Source organism: Nomia melanderi, chromosome 11, assembly GCF_051020985.1.
Source record: "Nomia melanderi isolate GNS246 chromosome 11, iyNomMela1, whole genome shotgun sequence".
NCBI classification, from domain to species: domain Eukaryota; kingdom Metazoa; phylum Arthropoda; class Insecta; order Hymenoptera; family Halictidae; genus Nomia; species Nomia melanderi.
In genome coordinates, this window is record NC_135009.1 from 4,339,876 (window position 1) to 4,366,427 (window position 26,552).

Genomic DNA, 26,552 nt, shown 5'->3' on the forward strand with positions numbered 1-26,552 from the left:
TTTTCCCTTATATCCTTATAATTAATAATAACATTAATAATCACAGATTTTACTCAAATAAATATTATGTTGCCCTATGAATCTACGTAATTTCTTACGAACCATAAACTGTTTATTTTCAAAAGTATTTAGTACCATTTTATTCATTGTGTCTTCGATATTAAAGTTTGCGACCTTTTCCCATTACTTTGACAATTTCCTAAGCCGAAGTCTGAACCGACAGTTTCTAACACAAATCAATTTCAAAATCAGTTTTGTAATCCGGTATTATTGGAAAAGGAAATTCTGAGCGAAGCGTTTTGCAGCGCACGAAAAAGGTGGTAATCCAGAGGAAAGTCCAGCGAGTAGGAAGAATGCTGGAAAACCTCCATCCAAGGTCTTGAAGAACCATTTTTATTAAGTTTGATACGTGGATTGAAGTGCTGTCCGAGATGCTCGTTTTTATTTATCTGCGATTCTATAGTTTTCAACTGAATGCTGTCTTGTCAGTACAACAAAATGGAGACATTAACACTACGTTTACGGACGTTTGTTATACAATTTTTCTTATTGTTCCTAGAAAAATTGATATTCGTTCGCTTAGTTGTTGGGAATTAGGGATTTAAAAACAAACTATTAGGAGACATATTCGCGTACACCTGACTCTCGGTATACACGAAAATCCAATCCACGTGAATTCGTTTTACACGAATGAACATTGCGTATAATGTTACGTGGCAAAATAGTAAAATTCAAAACTCAACATCAAAGTGTTGAAATGGAATATCTCTGTTCTTTGATTCATATATAATATATAATAACTATACATGATACGTTGAAATAGAATATCTCTATCCTTTGATTCATATATTATTTATATTTATGTTAATCGTAAAAAATTTCAACAATATTTCGTTAGAACATAATAAATACATGTAACAAAGCTACTATTCGAGTACAAAGGGTCGACTTATTACGTGCATCAAGATGAACTATAGCAACTATGATATTTATCACTCCACCTGCTGAATGCACCGAATCGGTATAGTCTGGTCAATTGTGATCGAAACACGATTGACAACAATACTAGTTCCTATTTTTATAAAAAAAATTTCAAGAAACAGTGTTTAAACTGGATTTTCTTCTGTATAGTAAATTAAAAATAATTTTATTTTCATATTCCTTTTTTCAATTTAATGATACAGTTTCCAACTTTCATTTTAACATAGTTCAAAATCTTTTACAACCTCTGAAGAAAAAAATCGTCGTCGTCGTCAAAAAAAAAAAAAAACAAAAAGAAAGTAAAGAAATGATTTATTCCAGCGAACAATTGAAATGAATTTAATAAGTTACTGTTCGCATGCGAATTATATTTACGAATCATGTTTAAATAGCTCGTTACATATTTCACGCAAGCTGGACTGTCCGACCACTCCACTTTCATCGTCGCATACGAAATTCTTCGGTAACGGTTTGCGGAATGATGCGTTACTTAATTTATTGAACGGGAGTCGAATAGAAACAACTGGTTATCGATGAAAATTGATGTTCGTTTGCCATGCATTTTATTCGCTGTGTATGGCTTAACGGGCAACGATTACAGTGATTTATCGCAGTGAGTACGCTCCTCCACCGTTTGAAATCCATTTCTGCTTGTCTAACCGACATATAAATTCCGATATGATGCTTACACAATTATTTGCAATACCTGCGAATGCGTAAATGACTATTCCGTTTAATCTGATACAGGTGAGGATGAAGGATTTTATTTTTATCGTTGCTGAATTTCATGATATAACATTGATATGCAATTAGTGATGCCTGTAATTGTACGATTTAATGTTCGCTGGAGATTTATTTATACATGAGTTTTATTCTGTGGTTAAAATTCCTTGGTATTTCAATATTGTTACTTAATCATTTTGCTCCAGTATCTTTTTATTGTGCTATCTCGAATGTCTTTAACACTAAAACTACGGAGCAATTATAGTGACTTATTTCCAATTTTTTATAAAAATTGGGACAATACGTTTCTTAGGATCCGAGGGGTCTGTTAGTCTTGTATCTGTACGAGTATACCAATTTAATAAAAAATCTTTCGCAAAAACGCCTTCATAAAAAGTACTTGCAAAATAAAAATCCTGAAGTGGGACAATCTAACCAGTCTTGTAGTTTTAATGTTAGTCTCAACAAAAAAGTATGTTTTATTGAACTTTTTTTCTAATTTATATAACTTCAGTGGAATCACTGTATGCCTGAAATATCGCGTTTTGAAATTATTTCCTCGAACTCTTAAGATCATTGTATTCTGACTTCTACTAGGTAATTAGCCATATTAATAAAAAACTGTAAAATGTTTACAAAATCGAGCGATGAACTTCGAAACATTCATTGTTTGTTTTATTAAACGATAACATTTTTTTTTTATTTGGTATCGTTGTAATGTCTCTTTGGATTGGTTGAAATGAAATTTATCTGTTTCAAAATATTTATTTTCATTGATATAATTTATTAAATGATTATCCAATTGTAACAATTATATAAAGTTTATTTCAGAAAATACTTCGTTTCATCACATATATAGTACATTCAAGAAAATAGAACAATCCAAAATAATAATTTAATATCAATATAAATTAATAATTGTAGTCTTAACACGTTTCTGTAATCATACTTATCAATTCGGAATATTTTATATCAACTTGAATCTTTATATACGTGTTTCCCATTACAAAAACCAAGTCCTGATGAAATAAGCATTGCGCCGACAGCGCATGTACAATGTAAAATCCGACAATCCAGAGCATCTTCCACCTTCGTAGTTTCCTATTTGTACATTTCACGGTGTACTTGCGCGGTTCGTTTACGAATATCAGTATGACGATGCGGTAACGCGAATAAAATGGTATACACGGGAACGACGAAACACGGTGAACGTTATCGAAGAATTTCCACAGGCATCAGGTTGAGGCGAAACTGTGGCAACACGTATTTATAAGTTTCAAAAGTACCACAGTGCGCCGTGTGATTAGAGAAAATCGGTACACGTCTGGCACGATCGTAACGCGTTATATTCAGAACTTTTGGAAAACGATTTTAATCGGTGTACTCTGAAATACGGGCGAGCAGCAAAGTTTTACGTTTCTTTCCGCTCGTTTGATTCCTTCCTAGACTGGTCGACACGTTTTTGCACTGTAAGACGTTAGCGAGAAGCCGTTAAAATAATTCCTTTAACTGTGACACATGTTACTCCACACACACATATATATATATATAAATTTAAACTAAAAAATATATGTTCACATTAAGTATTTTCTTAAATTAAATAATCTAAATTAGAAATAACTACACTTTTAATTGCCCTATTTTAGAACTATTCGAGTGATTTTATTTTCTCTTTTACTAGACTGAGGTTAATTCAACTTATTAAACATTTAAAAGTTTTAATTTAACACTTGAATGAATGTTAAGTACTTACACTGTAAATTTTAGCGATTTATTGATCATGAATAAGTAAGCCATACTAAAGTGGAAACTGAGTAAGGAATAATGAAGTCTCTGTGTTATTCTTAATCCCATTGATCGTGGACGATTGAAATAATCTTTTCTTCAGTTCCGGTTTTCCCTAAAAACTCTGTGAAAACTGCGAAGTATAGATATTGTTTCGTACAAGTTGATAAAATAATAATAATAGTAATAAATAAATAAGTTAATTAATATCTCGAAAGTGTTAAATATACGAAATGATTTTAGAAATTCATAGCTTCACTTGAATACTACAGTGGATATATGAAGAAATCAAACAAAAATATATTGTTACAATTTTTATAAGGATTACATATGAATCAAATTAAACGCTCAGTAGTTGTAACGTTAATTTGGAAATTAATCTCTTAAATGAAACACATGTGGCTTTAAAATTAATTTACTATCAACGAAAAATTACCTGGATCTACAGCTTTCTCATTGACATTACATAGTGTGTTCAACTGCTGCAAAAATGATGTAAATTGTACATAAAAAAAAAGGCAACGGGAATATACTGCAAGTACATATATGGATGTCGCGTGACCCATTTTTTCAAACGCATTCAAAATTCAAATGGGCCGAAACCATTTCATAGGTCGATTAAAATAACGTTCACATATTCATAAATCCAAATGAATAGCAAATTCCGATACTGAGAGAAGGGCGAATAACTCTCTAACGAGGCAAATATTGAAATGGACGAATTATCAGTGATTAAATCGTACACGTTAAGAACCCGCAATTTCATTCAGTATAATGAATTCGCATTAACACTTTAACTGGCAAAATTTCACTTGAAAAAAATTAAATTCGTCCGAATGCGCCTTTTTCGAAATTCTTTTCCCTCTATCACTCTTGAACCGTGTACTTTTCAAGATAAATTTAATCTCGCACTTTATCAAAGGCATACATTACAGAACCATAAAATTGGGATTGGAAAAGCTCAAGACTATTCAAATATTCAAGTACATACTTATGGAATAATTGTAATTTTATGATTATTACTTTTTATGCTCTGAGAAAACTGGTGCAAAATGCAACGTATTAACTGAAGCTTCCACTTTATTCATTTTTGTGTAAACGAAAGTAGGAGAAAGTCCTAATTAAAGTAGAAAATGTTGAAGGATAGGTGGATCTGAAGCTGAAACCTTAAATCGTTCAGAAAAGTTATGTTATACAAAAATCACAATGTGTTTTCTTCTGCACAGAGTGTTCTATTTTAGTATATTAATGCTATTATTTCTGGAACTATTTGTTATTTAAAAAATGTCTCTAATGCAATTTTTTTCTGTTTTGATGGATTTTTGCCGTAGATAGGTTATCACTGTTTTCTAAAGAATAATCTATTGCACCGATTGATAGAAAAATATTTATTGAGAATGTAGTAATAAATAAATATTTCTTACACACGTCCATATAAAGACAAGCTAATAATAAATGTATTAAACTATTACTCTCTCAAAATAGACAGAATTACACTTAGGATATTTGCTAGATAACGAATAGTTTTGCACACAATTACATGTATAGATTAAAATAATATACCCTGTATTATTATACATAAAACTTTTTAAATAATGCTAGTTAAAGAAATGTGTATAACTTTTCTATTTTACTCTGAAATATTTATGTCAATATATACAATCCTGTAAAACATTTATTAATCAGGTATAAAATCACTGTTGAAACTGAACTCGTACAATAGATTAAAGTGCTAATGTACAAAGTTAACTTAGAACAAGAAGGAAATGATTTAAGTTGAAAGTTCAATAAATAACTTTTATTTAGGAAAGTTAACAGTTTCATTCAGCCTCCGCTCAAGACCTACTACTGCTCTACATAAAGTTCGTGAGAAAATATATGATTCTAGCCCCGCAATTTATATGAACTGAAAACACCCAAGTAAGTATAGATTAAGAGTAGGCCATGTTAACCTAACACATTCGTTCCTTATCATCAAATCAAATCCAACTATGTATGTACATACCTATACTTATTGTACATATAAGATATGATTAACCCCTTACCGCATAATATCGAGTCAGACTCGTAAGGAAGTTCCCAAACGGAAGTTACAAAAATGAAATATCACTCAATTATGTTGGGTTCAAATTAAACACTATTTTTCATTAAATACTATTATTATTTAATGGAATTTTTCATGAAATACGACAATTTTTTAACACTATTAATTATTGTTTTAAAATATTATTGTTAAATATGTTTTTAAATATTATTACTTGTGTTATGAAATAAAAATGGACATAGATGAATTGAGAATTTTTCTTTGTTTTATGATAAATTATTAACGACAAAATTATTCTAGTGAGCACAGTTATGAAAGAAATCATACGACAAAGGGATAAAATGTTCAGAGACATAATTTGCAAAATGTGATACATGAAACTTTAGAATCTGAAACATGAGAATATCGTTCTCTGTTGCTTATTCTACAAATCCACCGAGTTTCACTATTGAATCGAGTTAGCGTTTATTTGACGAGGACGTGCAATCTGCAAGTTTTATTAATAAATAATTCTCATGAAAATTCTCGTGAAAAATCTCCCTTTTACATTAACCCCTTAAAACTTGCAGTACGATTTTTTTCGTTGTTTTGAAAATGTGTTTACTAGTAACTTAACACCAGGTTTAGGGACATTTATTGTACAGTTTATTTTAGTTTTCCTAGAACAATTGATGTTTGTTCATTTAAATCTCAGAAATTAGAGATATAAGAATAGACGATTATAATTCGTGCAATCGTACCAATCAACATCGACGTAAACATTTCATAAATAATGTTTACAAAATCCAATAAGTGTCAAATCGACGCGTTCTGTAAGCCTAGTGTTAACCAGTTAACTGTGCTTGACGAGTATACACGTGAGCTTAAAGCTTAAGTATTATTCATGTTTGTTAAATCTAGATGAAATATTAATCTGTTATCATCAATTGTTACCATTCGAAGCAAAAGTAGACATTGAATAAGCATCAGAATTTTTTCTGTTCCTATTAAATTACTAACGATAAAGTAGCTGCGTCGATCATAGTTAAGAAATAAATCTTAGAGCAAGTGGTTAAAGCTTAATTAAAAAAAGAAAAGCACAGACTATCAGTTTCGAAATCGAACGAATACATCGTTCACATGCCTGACTGACTTGTCAGCGACAAGTGTTAATAACAGGATGAAACGCGAAAGGCGCGAAACTATGACGATGCTGTACGCGCAGGTAAATTTGACAGGTAATACGAGGAGAAACGGACTTATCTTGTACACGCCTCTTCCTTGCATATAAACGCGAACGCGGATGCAAAACGCGGTTTCCAGCAGTCATGGTCGCTCGATTTGAACACCAGATGCAGGTCATAGACTGAGTAGTTAGCTACTGAATTGCAATAGGAGCTTTTTACATTTGACCCGAATCGAGGTCGGCATACAAATACGAAACGGCGCACATAATATTTTCATGAAACATCTAATACGACCCACCTCAAATATGTTATACCTTTCACCTTTCGCGTTTCTACGTCACTGTTTGTGGTCCTTTGCTTAAATTTCAATTTAGTTCTCTTAAACAGTTGTACTTAACGCCATAAAGGATATTTATTCGTGACGATAAAGAATTCTGTGTGTGAATGTCAATTCCTAATGATTGCAAACTTGTTATTAGCATCTGTAGAATGTTTCATGAACAATTACCGATTCGTAGATAAACATTTGGTGTTTGCATTCCCTTCTCTTAATACTGAAACTACCAGACGGGTCCAAATGAGCCATTACTGATTTCATCTTTTTACAATTATTAAAAACGTAACAAATATTTCTTTGAGAAATTATTAAAGAAATAGATTTAGCAATACGCAAACTGAACTGTAAATAAATTAAAGTCTCAATAGATGCATTATTGGAGTTTCTATAGAGGAATTTCAAAAAGTCAATTTAACTGCTCGATATTTTAGTGTTACATTCGCGATCACGATGAAATTTTAAATACTCTTATTGTGGACCATTCCTTCCTTGCAATTGTTTCGCGTAATATATTACTCATGTAATTTTTTCACATTTAAGACATAGTGAATAAACCAAACGAAGCATTTTACATAAATGTCATATACACTGTCGGTCGAAAGCTTGAAACCAATACGTCGGATAAATGAGAACCTTGCATTTTTTGTAAACAACATTTATGGCGAATTTTTGTGTATGATAAAGGAATATGTACATATGTGATTAGTAAAATATAAAGATATATAATGTTTCTCATTTAATTTTATATATTAATAAGACATATAATTTTTAATTTGTAACGTTACATGTCAAGTGATTTCAAACTTTCGACCAGCAGTATATGTATGATATTTTTATATTACCAAAGCGACAATAGGATATGCCATTCGCCAAATATATGTCAAAGAGTTAACAGTTAACCCTTTGACCTACAATATCGTGTCGCATTCGCACAGAAAATTTTAAACTGAATTTGAGAAATCTAAATGTTATTTATGTTCTTTAAATATAAATTAAATATTGCTTCTCTATTGTCGATCGTTAAGAGTTGAAGCAAACGTAAACATAAAATAAGTATCAACATTTTTTCTTTTCCTAATAAACTATGATCAATAAAGTAGTTGTGTCAATTATACTTAAGAAATAAATCATAGGACCAGAGGTTAATATCATAGCAACGGTAATCAACAGCGTGACACGTATCTAACTGTATATAACACGTGTGACACATATGTAATGTCAGATTGCGAACATGCAATGATCGATGTGCGTTCTTTTAAATTAAACTTAATGAAATATACCGGAAGAAAAGAAAAATATATACAAAAGAAAATTTCACAGACTTACTTTTCGTGCCAACTTTTTTAGTTAATAATATTATTAAAAATGAAATTAGAGAACAAACAATAATTGGTCTATAATAAAGTTAGAACCGAAAGAAGAAAATTTGAAACGCGAAATAAATAATATACTTACTATATTAATCATTTATTATGGATAGCATCTATAAGTAAATATCCAACTTAAAATATTATATGTTAAGTACTTGTTATATAAAATAAACACATCCTTTATGATAACCTGAAATGAATTTTAAATAGTTTGGTACTGTACATTTTATGCAAAACTTGTGTTTTTCCTATTGTGTTACAATAGAAAATAATAATAATTGAAAAAAAATCAATTTAAATACTATTTTATAACGTTATTTTCAGTGTTCTACATTTAAATCTACTAATTGAATCAAAGTTTATTTTATGTCACTGTCAGTATTCTACTACGAAACTTTACTACTGGATCCAAATTACCGTTCTTGTCATTTAAAGTATTTAACATGGAACTGCAGTTTGTTCTATTTACTTTGATCGCAAAAATATTTCCGCTGTTTCTGATAATATGAAGAAAAATTAGAAATAAAACTTATAGAGTTTAAGAGAGAAAATTTTGTTAGTGATACCTAGCTTTCATATTATATGTATAAATGATCAAAATTTCATAAATATGGACATTAGCAACAATACAAATAGGGGGATGCTGGTTCTTAACACTAAAACTGCTAAGTAGTTCAATTGAATTTTTGAAATTCCTTTATAGAAACTCCAAGAGTGCATCTATTGAAACTTTAATTGATTTACTATTCAGTTTTCGCATTGCTAACTTTCTTTAATCATTTTTCAGAGCAACTTCTGTTATCTTTTTAATCGTTTGAATGCCACGGGTTCTTGCGGAAACCCGGTCAAAAAGTGCTAAGCGGCGTGATCGCGCTTCTTTGGTTTCAATTCAGAAACTGAATTACGGTTTTGTATTCTTACCCAAAAAAATTCTAAATAGTGCGAACGTTTCGTTTTTTTATTTCCTAGTTGATAATAATATAAATAAAAATAATTAAGTAGAAGGAAAATAAGTAAATAAATTTAATTTAATTCATCTAACCGATAGACTGGCACTTTTAGACAGTGTAACGTAGAAGTGCGATCGCGCTGCTTGACACTCAAACAGTTAATAATTGTAAAAAGAAGATATCAGGAATGGGCCATCTTAATCTAAAGTAGTTTTAGTGTTAAAAATATATAGATCTGCTGAGTGTGTAATATGATTAATATCTAACCCAATGAAAATTGTAACAATACATTCTTCCCAGTTTCTTACATTCATTATAGTATTCGATTAATAATCGCGAAATAAGAAAACTGAAACGTGTCATTTTGACTGGTCTGCTAATTCTAATATTAAATTATATTTCTATGTATACTAGAACGCCGAATATCCAAACCAATCTAAGAATAATAACAAATCCGTCCACATAAACGATTTTTCGATTTTATGAACATAACTCAATCACAAATGAAAGTTTTCAAATGTACGTTCATTTTTTTTGTATGCAATCAGTAATAATTACAAATACAAATGAAATCCAATCGCACGCATTAATCCTTTAACACATTGCGTACCGGTAACGAGAAATCTCGTTTTTATATAAAGACACTTAGCTATGCAACTTCGCTAAATACCGCAGCATTGAAAGAAATATAAAATTTAATTCGAATTGATTATCTGTTTAGAATATATTACATAACAATATGACATCTGAGTTTTTCTATGTATAGTGATATAAGTTGACAGTGAAAATTGCCATCAAAATTCAGTTTCCTGAAAATTAGGCGGTACGCAATGTGTTAACTTATGATTTATTGTACAACTACACCAGAAAGAAATACTTTGTTATTAGTAGTTTACTAGAAACAAAGGAGAACTCCATATTCATCTATACCCACGTTTACTTCAAAATATACAAGTTGATAATGGAAATATAATATTTAATTCAGACTCACGAAAATTCAAATTTATTTATTCTTGTTAATTTCAGTTTGAGATCGTCCTCTCGAGTCTGACATGGTGTTGTACGACAAACGGTTAAACTTAGACAAGACACTAAAATGAAACACTTGAAGAAGAAAGTATACGTATTTTAAAATGTAAACATTGGCGAATGCGTACTTTCATTCTAAATTTGAATATTTCGTTTCAACAGGATCATAAAATCAGCAAACATCACCCAGAATTGAAAATACGTTCCATCTTTTGTATGTTATTTACCATTGCGTAAAAGTGTTGACTTTGCCGTCGAATTTTGAATTTCACTCGTATAACGCTTTACCACAGTAACAATATAAAGAGAAATGTCCGAACGAGAAATGCACGAGTATGTCGTTAGATGTGACGAGAATGAGAATGGGAAATTGCTTGTATAATCCATATTTACAGTGGAAACTCTAACGCAACAGAGAGGGAAAGAATATAAACTTTTTGCAAAACCATTTTGTATGCAAACATTTATAGCATGTGACAAAATAGTATTTTCTTTTTATTTTATTTTACGTGAAAAAAACGTGACAATGTGACAAAATAATATTTTCTTTTTATTTTATTTTACGTGAAAAAAAACAAATGAAGAAATTTTTAGAATAAAATGACAAACTTTTTTTCAACATAGCGAGCGGTGAAGAAAATTAAAGTTATACAGTTTGTAACTAATCTCATAGAAAATTTCATTGAAAATAAAAGAAATATACATAGCTGAGGATCAAGTTTAGATAATAACAGTCTCATATTGTTGACATAACATGATATAGATGTAGACAATAATAAAAATAATAATACAGTCAGTAAATCGTTAAAATATTTATCACTTATTTATTAATGTAATAAGGAAACATATTTTATGTATAAAAACATAATCGAGGTAAATTAAATGTTTTTTGCATTAACTTTTGTTTTCAGAAAAATTGTATTCGAGAATTCCTTGGATACACGTGCTTGCGTTATGAATACGGATTTGATGCGTTCATTATCTATATGTACGTTCAAACAGAACAGAGTAGAACCCAATAAACATCAATAAAAATCGCAATTCATTCTGAGCAAAAATGAAATGGAACAGAATTTGTTAATCCAATAACTTACGTGAAACGACATTTAATTATCTTTTCCTTTGAATAGCGTTCGAAAGAAAGAATGCTTCGTAATAAATGTGATTAAAGTTCATAGGAAAAACAATTCAGAGAACGATTGATTAAAAGTTGATTACGATGCGTTATGATTTAAATTTGTATGCGTCTAAAATGATGATAAAAGAATTGGATAAAACAATTGTAATTTTTAAAACAATTGATTTTCTAAATCCTAATATTCGTTAAATACTTCGGCAGTGTTCTCATGTAGTCATTCTCTTCTTCCTAATCCGCTTCAATTTCGCAAAAAGGGAAAATACTTCGAAATCAATACAACTTCTTATTTCTTTTTAATTGCGTATTCTACACCGTGAATTTATGTTATTTTATTTTACGTGTAAGGAACATTATTTTTATTAAACTATAAATACACATTTTAACATGCTTAATAAACTCGAACTTGTAGATGCATAAAATCCGCAAAAGAATGACTATCTTGATCACTATCATTAGAAAATCAAGTTAGCGTTACGCTGGTAAACAATTAATAATTACTGATAAAAAAGTGAAGAAACGTTTATGAGTACTATTACAGCTCCATCAAAAAATATCCTCCATTGTACATTTCCAAAGCTTAATCATAAAAGAAAGACATTCAGTAATTATAAATACAACATGGCCGATCTTCATTCCGTACTTCATCAACGTTCGTTTCAATTGATATTTACGATCCTACTTTACAACTGTCCTCAATAGCACAGTACTATGAATAAACATATCGTTATTAACATTCGAAGATTCCTGAGAAACTAATATTTCGAAGATCGAATAAAAATTCGCCCGCGTCGCTCCGAGCTGGTGGAATGAGACTCACCGTAATCTCCGTGGAAAACGTTGGAACTTGACTGACAGTCGCGAAACCAAGCGGTCACAGTCAATAATTAGGAACAATCGTCGCGGCTTCCAGACAATTACTGTTTAGCCGCGCATTAATATGCCCGACTGCCTGGTCACCAAGTCCAGAATTGTTTCCCGTGAGCACAAAGCGAACTCCGTTTTCACATCAGCCCAATTCTCCAAACCGTCGACCTTAGTCAACAGTTCCCGACAGAACAATCCTCCGTTTACAATCGCCAAGGTCCACTGTGTCAAACACTAAACAATCAACACCAGAAGACTTTCACTTCACTCGAAATCGAATATTCATCGTCAAACTGGCAACACGTACTCCATATAAAAAAGAAACCTCAATGAAACATTACTGTCCCGCATTCGTCAAAGGACATCAGCATTCAGTCATGTTATCAACAGCTCCCTGGACACTCGAAACTCGACGAGAATCCTCAAGAAATGAAACTAGTAACACTACGGGATGATGACATGACCAGCACAAGTCTCCAAATGAACATTAATCTCGACTCTGTCACGCAGCACATAAAATCCTCATTGCACTGTTTCTTCTCCGGCGTCATACACGATCAGTACTACACATGTACCAATGGAATTCAACAGATATTATTGAACGTATCTTTATAATCCTTGAAGAAGAAGCGGCAACTTCGAGAGTGTTAGGGTGCTAATTAGAGGATCTTTCACATGTTTCGTTCGATCATTTCAGGGATTTTTTTTAACGCCGCGCACTGTGTAGTTCCCGATTGATCGCGGCGAAAATTGATCGCGTCGAATCGATTGTCAAGCGAGGCAACTGCGTGCTCGCAGCGGACGATCGGTCATCACGAGCCACGGAGATGATTCTTCTTCGAACAGTTGAACGAAACTGGCACCGGGTGCTCGCGTGCCACCACGAAAAGGGTCACCTGGCCTGAGGAGCGTTCCGTGGCGCGTCGCGTCGCGGCGCGCGTCTCTCTGTGCGACGCGAGCCAAACTGGCGCAAGCTCTTCCGCCGACGGGGAGAAAGCAACGGGGGTGAAGCTACCCTCGTGCCGTCGCGAGCGCGCGAAAACTGACGCCCACGGTGTCACTGGTCTCTCTCGCCGGGTAGCCACGGTTCAAAGAAGTTCAAACGAGCTAGAGGAACACGTACTCCGTACTGTTACGACCTTTATCCTTGCGAGATGCACCCTCGGAGTGTACTGCAAGGATTGTGTCTCAGGGAAATCCCACGCGGCGCATAAGTAAAGGGTAATGGGGTGACAAGACTCACAGGTTTAACACTAACCGTATTAACCCTTTGCACTCGATTTATTTTCAACGTTTGTTGGGTATAAACCTGTATTTATTTCTAGGAAAATAAATTAAACTAATTTACAATAGTAGAATTCAACGTTTTATATTTATTTTATTTATTTATTATTATTATAAGATTTAATGTTTACAATCTTTTAGAGCGTGGTACTTTTTAAGATAACTTTCAACGTTCTATAACAAATTTGTATTGCCATCTCCAGTATGACATACGAGCTTTTGTAGCAAAGAAAAACAGGAACAATTATTAATTATTTGGCATTACAATACTTGCATTTCACTATTATCAGCTTAGTCACGTTATTAAACATTTCCATACGACATCGGTTATCTAGCATGTTACGATTGTTTTCAGGTAATTCAGAAGCGTCAGTCATTGGTGATTGACATGGCGCTTAACATGTTAACGTGTTAGTTTTCTTACTCAAGTGGAAACTAAAAAATCTGGATTTTTCATACCGATTGCTTTGCTGATATTCTTATACCTCATATGTCCAATAGAATTCGGTTCGTTCGATATGTCACCGAGAAAATTAATTTTTAAGTTTATGTAGAAAGTGATGTTACCTGAATTCGGATGACATGGCAGCTGAAGTGTTAGGAGAGTAAAATAGAAAATATAATAAGTGAACCGCGGACCTTTGTACAAATTCGAATTTTTAAACTTAGAGAAAATAGTTTTTCATAAGAAATGTTCTAAAAAGCAGTACGCTATGAATATTTTCTACATACTTCTTGCATTGTATGAATACATTGCATTTTGTGCAAGTTTCTGCAGTCTCAGATGTCCCTTAATTGCATAAAAATCCGCAGTCTAATAGTAAGAATATTCCTTAACCCCTTGATCTACAATATCGTGTCAATGATTTTGACAAATCTAAATGTTATTTAGTTCTTTTTAAATATAAATTAAATATTACTTATCTATTATCAATCGTTAACCTTCTGTGCAAACGTAGACATAGAATAAGTATCGTAATTTGATCTTTCCCTAATAAATTATTAATGATAAAGTATTCATCATTAACTCTCATATTATGTCCTCTTCCAATTTTGTTAGCTATTCACACACATACACACGCGCGCGCATGCGCACACATTCCTCGACCATCAAAATCTCACGCAAACCCTTGGCAATGCACACAGGTGCATGCATACAGAACCGTCCACTCAGTCTTAAATACTCTTAATTCACGCTCAAAGTTTTCCAAGCACCCATCTACATTCACTCTGACTTATTACATCTCCACCGAAACACTTACATCCTGTGAAAAAATCTTATATTACCTTTAGGGGTGCTTTCCGTTTGTAAATTTGAAAATAACGTTTTTTTTTAATTTGATAGGTGATGGATCAGACTGATTTGTTAAAAAAAGTTATTATGTATTCTTGTAATGCTGCCAATATTATATTCGTCAAAACTGCTTAAATCTACCATATCTAAGAATTTTATGAAATTCTTAGAAAATATTAAAAATTTTATGAATATCATGAAATAGAAATGATGAGATTCGATAATATTACATGAATATTCTATTTAAGATCAGGAATTTAGATTTGGAAATCTTATATGAAAAATTTATTTACATTGTAACTGTCTTCTCTGGAAGTTTAATTTGAATTTTTCTAATAATGGTCAAGTTATAACCGACTACGACTAATCTTCCCAAGGCAAACAATACTTTAGGTAACTACATATAAAATTGTAATGCATTGTCTGCAGGGGGTTACATTGAGATGTTGCACAAAAGAATACACACAAAATAATAATAAATGTTTTCATACCATAATCTAGCGAAACTCTCTTAGAACAATAAATATCAATGAAATCATAAATTTGTATTTTTGATAAATATATTTATAAATATATTGTATTATGAAATTACTAATGTAATTACCATTGCAATGGAAGCATACTATCAATTCTAGAAATACTGCAAGTTATAGAGACTTCGACTGACCTGAATACTGATCCATGGGGATTGTCAGAAAACGAGAGGTGCACAATTGTGCTGACTACGCAGAAACACGAATGCAAGCGTACAAACTAAAATTAAACAAGATAGAAAAACAATGAACCAATAATTCATGGAAGTTAAGACGCCGAAAGAAGATAAATTATGATCTGAAAATTGGTAATTCTATTTAAATATGAAAACAAAATTTTTCATGTCATATCATTGTTTATTCCTTGTCGTAAAATTTATCGATATGCCACATAATGTTTTTTTTAATTACCAAAAATATAAAAAGTAATATAAAAGAATTATATTTTCACTCAAAAGTTTAATAATTCTTCTACACAAAAGTTCTAAATAAAAATGTTAAAAGATCAGCTATATCAATGACTAATTTTATTCATCGACAATTAGGAATTCCTTATATTTTCTTATCTTAAGTAAAATCCTTTGTCACATTCATTAAGTTTTAACGTACCACAAACGTACCGCGCTTTGTTAAATGACCGATGTTTCCAACTGAAAAAATTCATCTGTCATATTCTGTTCTCGTTAAAGAAAGACGAAAATTTGTACTTTTTTTCTTATTATTTAATTTTTATTTTGTGCTTTGTTTACTATATTAACCTTTAAGTATGGACACACTGTCTAACAGACCTCTATATAAAATACTGTGAATTATGAAATCAATAAAATGTTCGTTATATAGTTGATACCATTTCTATCTAGAGGTATTTAAGTAAATAAAAACAAATATATACAATAAACTTGTTTATCACTTGCTACAAACGAGAATATTTAATATTAATCGATCATTTTCAGACTTCCATGCGTAAAAGTTAAATTCACGTCCATACTTACAGGTTAACACTAAAACTACCGAGCAATTAAATTGACTCTTTGAAATTTCTCTATAGCAACTCCAAGAACGCATCTATTCTGACTTTAATTGTTTTACAATTCAGTTTGCGTATTGCTAAATCATAGTCTTTAATAATTTCTCACAGGAATATCTGTCATTTTTTTAATAATTGTAAAAGATGAAACCAGGAATGCATCATTTTGACCCGTCTGGTAGTGTTAGTGTTAAATCAACAATTACCTATATTCCTTTGACAAAAATATAATCAGTAATTAAAGTGCCGGTATGCTTAGCGTTAAATTGTTATCCAAATAAAATGACAGACATCGTGAGTTATTTTTAAAATTACACATTTCGTACATTACACGTTTTCATTAGAGAAATTAATTATACAAAAACAACTCCTGAGGATGTCCCTTCCCTCGTGAATCCCAAGTGTGTGCAGCCCCTTGGCTAATCACTGCGATGTACGCGTGTTCATGTGAACCCGAAGAAGAACGCACAACATCGTGCACTGGTTCCCTGATCCTATCATCAGAAATTCAATTACAGTTAGACAGAGAAGCTTCAACTTCAATCTAGCCGAAACGTATGCGGGATCTTGTACACAATACCGAGCATTATGTATACGGTTCGAGCCGTATCGTCATCCAAGACAGTGAAATTATAAAGTTATATACGAGTGGATACGTAAGTTTGTAAGAAGATGTTCGTCGCGACGCGGCATAGTCGTTGCGCACCACGCGAGTAAATGAAGTACCACTATCAAACTGCGCACAAAGTGAAATAAAAGTATCTGTGAATATACAGGGTACAAGGTGTCCGCGCAATACGAAACAGTACTGTAACAGTAGTTCCAGTCGCAAGTTAGGCAGGAATAAATTGAAAGAAGCACATTGCGCGAAAGATAAGAGCTTTGACTGTGGTGCTTTAAACTTTTGCCACCTAACCGCGGGAAAAGTCTTAAATGGCTATTTCTGTCACGATACCGGGACGTTTATGCGAATGAAATGAGACAGACCTCTCACTGGTGTTCCTAAAATTATTTCATTGAGTACTTAGCACTGAACTTAACTGGCACTTTATATATACTGCCCCCAGACGACGTTTATTCACATGTCCTACGAACTGAAGGAACAAGTGCAACAAGGACTAGTTTTACCCATTTAATGCAATTAACAGAATTAAAGGTTTATTTCCTTAAAATTGATAAAAGTAGTCCGATGTACATCGTATTTGAACTTATTTTCATCACAGCAATCTCAACAATCCACTGCTATTATGTTTGAAAAAGTAAAATTGAAATTAATGAAATTGACATTTCCTTTATTACATGTTTAATTTGACGCGTGCGGCATCGCTTTGAAGTGCCGCGTCTCGATCCTCGAAGTATCGCCTTCATTTGTATCTTACTTTGCCATATTTTGTTTCACTTGCGATCTTCGTTTGCGCGAATCAGTCAATAACAAAAACGGTCGAAACCGAAACGTCAACGTTTGTCGCGAGCAACCATATTCCCTTGCCGCGCTTGTCCCTTCAGTTCGCTGAACGTGTGAACAAACGTCGTCTGTGGACAGTACCTATCACTGCAGTAACCAGACAAATAACTGATTGCAAAATAAAGATAAACAAGTTAGATGATACATTTTTCTTGGTGGAAAAAGAAGCAATAGGGAAAACGAAAATTCAGACACTGATTTATCGAGCAATGTAGAGATTCATATAAAGTTAAGTAAAAGAAAATGTAGAAATTTAAATGAAATTTTAAAACCCGTCATTTGACTAGTCGTTGTAGGGTTAGTGTTAGTATGAAAGCAGATTAGAATGAATAAATGAAGTTAAGACTAAGTTGGGAGTAAAATTGTTTTAACGAATACTTATTATTAGTGCGAAAGTGAATTTTTCTTCATTAATCACATAATAAAATCTTCAAGCACCGTAGTTGTTTTAATTAATTACTAAATTAAATAACATACTTTCATAATTCATCGAAAATAATTTTCAATTCATTGTATATGTATCTACTTGAAAAAAAAGTTTTGTTTACTATATTTTATTTATCATGATTCGAAATTTTTGAACGTCGATGAATGTTTCCTAATATGATTTCGTGATTAATCTTTAGATTACGAATTTTTATGTAAAAATCAATATTTATGAATTAATTTGCAAGAAACATATTCTTAGATTTACAACAAACAATTGTGTTTAAATGTATTTGGCTACTCTTGCAAGGACCAATAAGTACTTCAGTGAAACGAAGTGTTGGTTGGTGTTTAAGTTTTAATATACTCAAAGTTAATACATGTAACTGCAAAATGATAATATGATGGATAATGATATTATAAATAACAAAATAACTGAAAGAAAATGATAAAACTACAGTCGTGATACAACAAATCTTTTCTTTCTTCAAGTTGCATAATTATCTTCAAGACTGTCCCAAGGAGTAACACAAAAACAATTCTTCACAATACTTTAAAACTCAATTTTCTTAAAGTTATAGATGTAACAGAAAGCACAAGACGATACAGAAACAATTAAACACTGTATATCAATTCTGAACGGTGTTCAATTATTTTGCAATCGCCGTATACGTCCGGATGATGAATCATCGAACCTCAAAAAATAGAATCTGCCGTTCCATCAATCGAATCCCTTAAAAATTGAACGACGAAGCGTCAATCCTATTTTTCGCTTAATCCATGAACGCAAATCGATTATCCTCGATTATCCGATTTAATTGGGTGACCAACAGTTCGGATACGTGAAAACCCAAGAAGAAATGATCCAAAGCATGTTTGCAAATTTCGAATCCCGAGAAACGTATTATTTTAATTTTCAGTAAAAATTAATAATAAATTACTTTAACTGCTCGATAGTTTTAGTGTTAACTAAAAACGAGATTTCTCCTTTCCAATATGAAATGTGTCAACTTCTTATTCAAGTGTCGTGCGAAGGTGACGAAATTTTCTGAGTTTCATGTTATAATGCATCGCGAAAATGTTCCTCGAACAAAAAATCACTGTCGATCGTAACAACAGAACGCCGAAAATGACAGTCGTCAGCACGTCGACTCAACTAACACACTCCGATCTGTTCAACGTTACAAACCCGATATGCCCGCGAGGTATACATACGACCGATATACGCGCGGCTATCAACGTCATCGAATCACACGAACGTATTGCTCGCTTTTGTATCTCCACCCCCTATCGCACTGATGCAGTACTTTCACGAGAGGAACTTTCAATCGATCACCTTCCTTAGTATTCGACTTAAATTATGTGAGAATCTTATACAAAAATATTGGATTTTCAAGCTTGTGAAATGTTGTATATTGATGACCATACGCAAGATTTGTGTCATTAACGCTAAACATACCAGCATTTTATACACAGCTATTCCTATCGTAACTGATCAAATAATTGGTTATAAAATAAAGGTATACGAGTTAAATGATAAACTTTTCTTAACGAAACCAAAAACCAAAGGAAAGGCAAACATTGAGAAACTAATTAATCGAACAATATAAGAACTGATATTATGTTAAATGGAAAAAAAATGCAGAATTTTTTGCCGAAATCGGTCATCTGACCGGTCACGGTACGTTTAGTGTTAAGTATGTAAATTTAAGTATAAACAAGGAACCAACCGGAACAGTAGAATGCAAATATTTGAAAGATTGATATTGTTTTTTATTTATCTTTTGTCTTAATTAACTAATACCTCGAAATACTTAAAAGGTTATTAAATATTAAATTAGTTTTCCTTCTTTAGATTTTCTAAACAATTAAACAAGTGTCATTAGTTCGGATATTACAAGATCCGTTAGAAACATAGATTATAATTAAAATTATAAATCCCAAGAATAAACAAGATATAAATTTTAATAAATAATATGTTAAAAGAATTCAAACGTAAAACGTTCTAACAGTACATTAGTTTTCCTAGGTTCAATTAACTTTGTTAGAATTTTGCCATAGGAGATTTGTTAGAAATTAATTAAAAGGAAAAGTATATTCTTAAAAAAATTTATCAAGACGAAAATACATTAGATTTTTATTAAGCAATTTTTTGTATGTACAAAATGTTAAAGAACCTTATGTTAAATTTATGAAAATTATTCGAAACAAATTCATTTTTTGTTTATTACAAATTTTACTAATAGCTCCTGCAAAATCTCCTCAATTTTAGTAAGAAATCAGACTTTAATTAAGGTGCTTACATTTAAAATACTTGCGAATGTTCACGGATATATAAGATGGGGCACCTAATCTCGAATAATTATTTAACGATACAGTTTATGAAAACGTTAAAACATGGGATTTAAATAGCATCAGAGAACACATTTTATAAGGTGCATGCTTTTTTTGTGGGTGGAGGTGTTTCAGAGATTTCAAGTTCATCTTGATTTTTTAAAATGAAATGACCTAAAATACTTTTTTACCATAGATCGATAGAGTATCAAATTCTGAATATAAAAGTGTTGACCTTCATACATCCTATACCTGATAGTTAATGAGATATTAGCAATAGTTTGATCCGCGTAAAGTAAATGTCTCAGAGTGTCCATTCGCTCAGATGCCAGTGTTTGTTTAACAATGTTTATCAATATGTCACGTACTCTTACTTTGATGGAGTCGTCTACGATTCCCGTGATAGAGTTATGGATATATAAGGAGTAAACGTGCAATAATAACTAAATTGCGTGTGTTAAACATTTTAATCTTTATCAAGTGTTTAGATACTCAAAATAATGCCCGTTAACACGAATGCAGTAATGCAACCTATTAATTAATGAAGAAATGCAATTTTGAATTGTCTCCATAGCAAGTGCAGCATACGCTTCATGAATTCGTTTTTGCATATCCTCTACCGTTGTTGGTGGTTCATAATACACTTTATCTTTCAATGTACCCCAGAGAAAATAATTTAATGTTGACAGGTCTGGTGAAAGAGGCGGTCACGGAAGTACTCCATAGCCGTGGCGGAGTACTACCAAGTTGCCACTTCCTCATTACTGTTTATTACAGCGATGGAGTCGATGATGCAAACTCGATTAAGGAAATATGTTCTTGAAGGCGATAATCCACAAATAATCATGATGACCATAATGACTTCTACAGAAATTTAGTTGAAAAGAGAAAGATATTTTTAATAATTAGAATAACATTTATTTCATTTCTTACATGATCAAGTCTTCAAACTATCATTGGTTTAAAACCAACTTATTATCTGGCGAATTTTCTTTGTTAATATTTAATATAATAGAATCTTCATTGCACATTTAATTATACATTTATAAATATAAATCAAGACAACAAAAAACATTAACACCAAATAAAAGTACAAAAATGCAAAATATTAACAAATCGATAACAATTATATATTAAAAATAAAAATAAAAGGAAATCCGTAGTGAAGAAACAAAGTAGAAAATGTCAAAAGCAAGATTTAGCAAATACAAAGCACTGTTATTGAATCTGACTCAATAATTAAGTACCCGAAGTTTAGTTCTGAAATTTCTTTGTTCAAATAGATTTCAGTTATCTATATACGCATACCATGTAAATATGGAATTATTAATAAGCTTTGGCATCTATTTATCCTGACTATGAAACTCGCTGGCACCATTTGTGGACGGTTTGAGAAGCCCAATAAGCAAATCTTGAAGCTCTTGGCCTCAAGTCTAACGAAACTAAGCAGCTACCTAATTAGCACAAATATATATGTATATATTTTATATACACACACAAATATGTTTCGTCTCCGAATGCCCGTCACGTGAAATGAACGTTATACTCAAACTTATGACGAAACTTCAACTCTTTCCGCCAATTGTAGTTTGTAAATATTATTATTCAGATACAAAAGAGTAAAATTATATTATCTATTAACTTAAAGATATTATAAATTGAAAAATTATTGACAAAATACAAATTATTATAAAAATTTTTAATTTAAAATTAATTCACCAAAAAAAAAATGAAATCCAACTTTCATTTCGATGAACAAGGAATAATCTTTACTTTCGAGAACTTTCAATACTTTTTCACAGCTGTTGAAAAACTTTTCGTTTGGAGAACTTCAAGTGTTTTCCGCATAGCTTGCTGAAGCCCAAGCATAGACTCGAGTGCTTTATATCTTTCGTACGATCTTTGGCAGCAATGTATACGCACCCTTGTGCATGAAACGCTTTTTTTCAATGGAACATTGGGTTTCCCGATGTTAGACAACATTTAATGATCGTAATGAAGCATTCTGACATATTAGTATCGTTCCTTTTCAGTTTCTATGTCTTTATTGGAACGTTAATCTTAGAATTATTGGTTGTTATTCTTTTTACTACCCTATTGAGTCCCCTAATTTCTACAAAAATATCAGTTGCATAAAAGTCACCCTTTTTCATTGAAACGTTGAAAATACATTAATCAAACATGTCTTTTACCCCATATCAAATGTTATTTGTTTCAAAATAATGAAACTTAAATAGTCGAAGGGATTTTTTAAATTTGTTTACAGCTTGTGCATATAAATCAATAAAAAACAATTTTGTTATAAAGATGTGCAATGTGACATAAATAGGTTTAAGATAATATGACTTTAAATAAACATTTGTTTAGTCATAATTAAGGGATTTATGGAATTAAAAATAAAGGTATAAACATAATATCCACTAATGAATATAATGAGTATAATCATATTATGACAAGTATAATATTATAGCAAACGTATATTCCCAGTATTGTTTATTGAAAATTTTACTCTAAAAACTTTTATTTAGAAATGCAATATAACAGTTAACAGAATATACGGGAAATATTTTCTTTTATTCGAATTTTCATTAAATAATCTATAAAATCTTAAACTTGTACAAATAAGACATAGTTTAGTGATAACGAATACTACATTTTTATAAATACCTTTTCGTAATTAACTTACGAAACTATATGAGAAATATTGAAATCTCTGTGCTTCAATTTTATTGAAGATATGTATTCGTTTACCTTCTACGTGAATTTTTAGACGAGAAAGCAAAAACTACATTCTGCATTTCGCATTTCTTTTTCTATGTAGGTAGAACTACCTACTTGTTTCTTCTTTTGCCACTTATTACGAGGCACAATACACAGAGACGACAAAAAATATCTGACCGTGTACCCTTCCTTCATAAATACGATGAAATGCAGTAGAACGTTCTGCAAATTCTAAATATTCGTTTTGTATTTCTTTTTTATATTTTCCTCTGTCTAAAATCCTCTTGATGTTATTAGTAAATTACATAGTGGCTTTGGAATTACCCTGACATGGAATTTGAAGAATATTATTTAAATTCTAAAATATAACAAGAGGTGCTATGTAAAAGATTGAAAGAATAATTTGAGTATAACATAGAACGAATTAATTCAGGTGATGTCTGTTAGAACCAGAATTATTTTATTATAACGAAAATTTCTATTCTTTCCGACTTTTGTTTAGTTACTTGTAATTTAAATAAATTTCTTTAGAAATATAATTCTATGTAAATAGCTCTTATAACCATCTTTTCATAACAAGTAATATCATCATTTATTAATTAACTGTTAGCAAACAAAAGAGTATCTAATAAAATCTATAGAAAATCTCAAACAAATTTCTAATTACGGTGAACTCTATGGTGACGATATGTATTTTCGAAATACCTCATAGGTATATACTCCTAAGAGATCACTTGACTAGACTGAGGAATTCGACTGATCGATCAGTTTTCATCCGATGATCCCAATTTTCCGTTGATTTTATTTCTTAATTCCTCATATTTTTTATCACTAATTTACTGTTCGTCGATACCACTCCAGAGGCCACCTGTAGATGGCGGTAGGGGAATTGGCGATCCAGAGGGAGCCCTAGTTTCTCCTCCGAGTACCTATACGCCTTTCACGTTAGCCCTATCGACCACCAAGCTAAAAGTGCACAGGGGCAAGGGGACTCCTCCACTCAGGAAGCTCAGGCCGCCTCGGCTTTCGACGCTTGGTCATTACTAGCACGCGGCAATAACAAAGGACGGAAAGGAGACCAAAAGCGATGAAGTGAGACGTAACGATAGAAAACAAAATTCTCTATAGTTCGTCTCACTCCATCGCATTTTATCTCACTTTCGTCCTTTGTTATTACCGCCAACAATGGCCATGCGTCGAAACCGGAGGCAGTCTGAGTATCTTGAGTGGAAAAGTCCCCTTGCACCTGCCCCCTTGTTGCTTGGTGATTGATGGACCTAAAGTGAAAGGCGAATAGTAGACTGTTGATACTGCTGAGCTTCTTTCCAAAGCTGTACTAGCTCTCCAGGCTAGTGCTGAAGCAGGTGGGACGCTGCTCGCATACTGTGATTCTCGATATATTCCTGGCCCAGCATGCAGGCTTTCAACCACTGCCACTACGAAACCAACCAATGTCTGGCACGATCGAAGCCGCTGGATGTCCAGACCCAGTAGTACCAAATATCGGAGGTTTATTTGCAGGACCTGTTTCATTTCTTATATAAAGATAAGCTGCATCTCCCATATCTAGTCATCTGGTCCATACCAGACGCCAATTCCTACACCGCAATTGCCATGCGGCCCTGAGGGAAAACTGACGATTCCGAGGTACTCGAGCTGGGCCAACCAAGCCATGATAAAGACGACCTTAATCTGAAAGACAAGACCTAAAAGCCCTGTCTTAGCAGTTTCACCAATCGACCTTTATAACTGGTACTGCGGGGACTGTTGCCCAGTGGCAGTGCCGCCCCGATCATTGGATTGCACTCGCAAGAACAGTGGGGACAGCTCAGGCACCAGTCTGTTACAGAGTACAGTTGAGAGATGATTAATATCTAGCCGAACAGCACAGATGCAAAAATTTTCCTAATTTAGAGTTTTATAGTTTTGTTTGACTATGTGTGACTGTATTGGTGAATAGTTAATTAAAGATCGAGAATATCAAGAACTAGAAAATAAAACCAGCAGAAAACTGGCTGAGAATAAATGGAAACTGATCGTTAGCTGAATTCCTCAGCCTAGGCGTCAGGTGACCTACCAGCAATCCTCATGTCTTGAGTCAGTCCGCCAAATTAAACAGTTACAAAGGCAAGAAGAATCGGCTGCACGTTTCAACTCAGTACTCCTAGGACACATAGTAGCCCAGCCTCCGTGTCTTCGGACTTCGGTAAGCGTAAAAAGCCGTCGCCGCGCAAGAACAAACCCGACGCCAATGTGTATACGTCTAGTTTAATTGCATTTCTTTTCGCTTGCGTTCTTTGTTGCGCAACTCGGCCAATAACAAGGACGTACCGAAACTGAGCCATCATAACTACTGGGTCAAGCGCCGCGAGTGGATGTCTCCTCTTGACCCTGTGTCTTTAGCTTGGTGGATTGACTCAAAGCGTGATAGCTGCACTCTAAGCTGGTACAGTTTTGGAAAGTGAACTATGCGCCACCAACAGTCTAACTCCATGGGACCTGTCACCTCGAGAAGTCTATGTTGGAGGACCTTTGGCTCCAGCCTGTATGGTGAAAGCTTCGCTGCTATGTACTGCACGTAAAATTAAACCTCCATTTGTTCGTTAATACAGTTACAAGTAACCAATGAAAACTATAAAACTGTAAACTATAAAGACACCTCTTGCCTCTATACCGTTCTGCTAGAGACCGAGTTATCTCTCAACTGCACATGCATCACAAACCGCTATCGCGGCCAGTAAATGATGGACCAAATGCCACTATAATTTTTGCACGGTATCAGCGGTCGCGGAAATTTGCTGCGGAACGCAGAGAGACACGTTTCCCTTGTCGCAGCTTCGACAGAAACTCCATCAGTTCACCGCGTGCTATTTAGGAGTGGTACGCCACCTTTGAGGCTCATGGGGAACGATTTCGTCTCGGTTATATCATTCTATTCAAAAAGTTCGCAGATCTATACCATCAAAATTCGGCGTTTCAGTTTGTAAAATCGAATACAAAAGTTTTTAGCCATCATCCGGACAGATATATCTATTTGACGATACAAACTGGTAAACATGCTCGATATTCTCATTGATAAAT

At 32.7% G+C, this 26,552-nt stretch overlaps 1 protein-coding gene across 5 annotated transcripts in view; it reads right to left on the minus strand.

Annotated features, from left to right (window-relative positions):
* LOC116435180 (cysteine-rich secretory protein 2) overlaps positions 1-26,552 on the minus strand; it is a 218,779-nt gene that overhangs the window by 183,310 nt on the left and 8,917 nt on the right. For 2 of the 5 annotated variants that reach the window (XM_031994489.2, XM_031994488.2), the window contains exon 1: positions 12,341-13,336. The exons of the other annotated variants lie outside the window; for them this stretch is intronic. The gene's annotated coding sequence lies outside the window, so the exon portion shown is untranslated. Of the gene's footprint in view, positions 1-12,340; positions 13,337-26,552 lie in introns of those variants that run through there. 5 annotated transcript variants of the gene reach the window in all.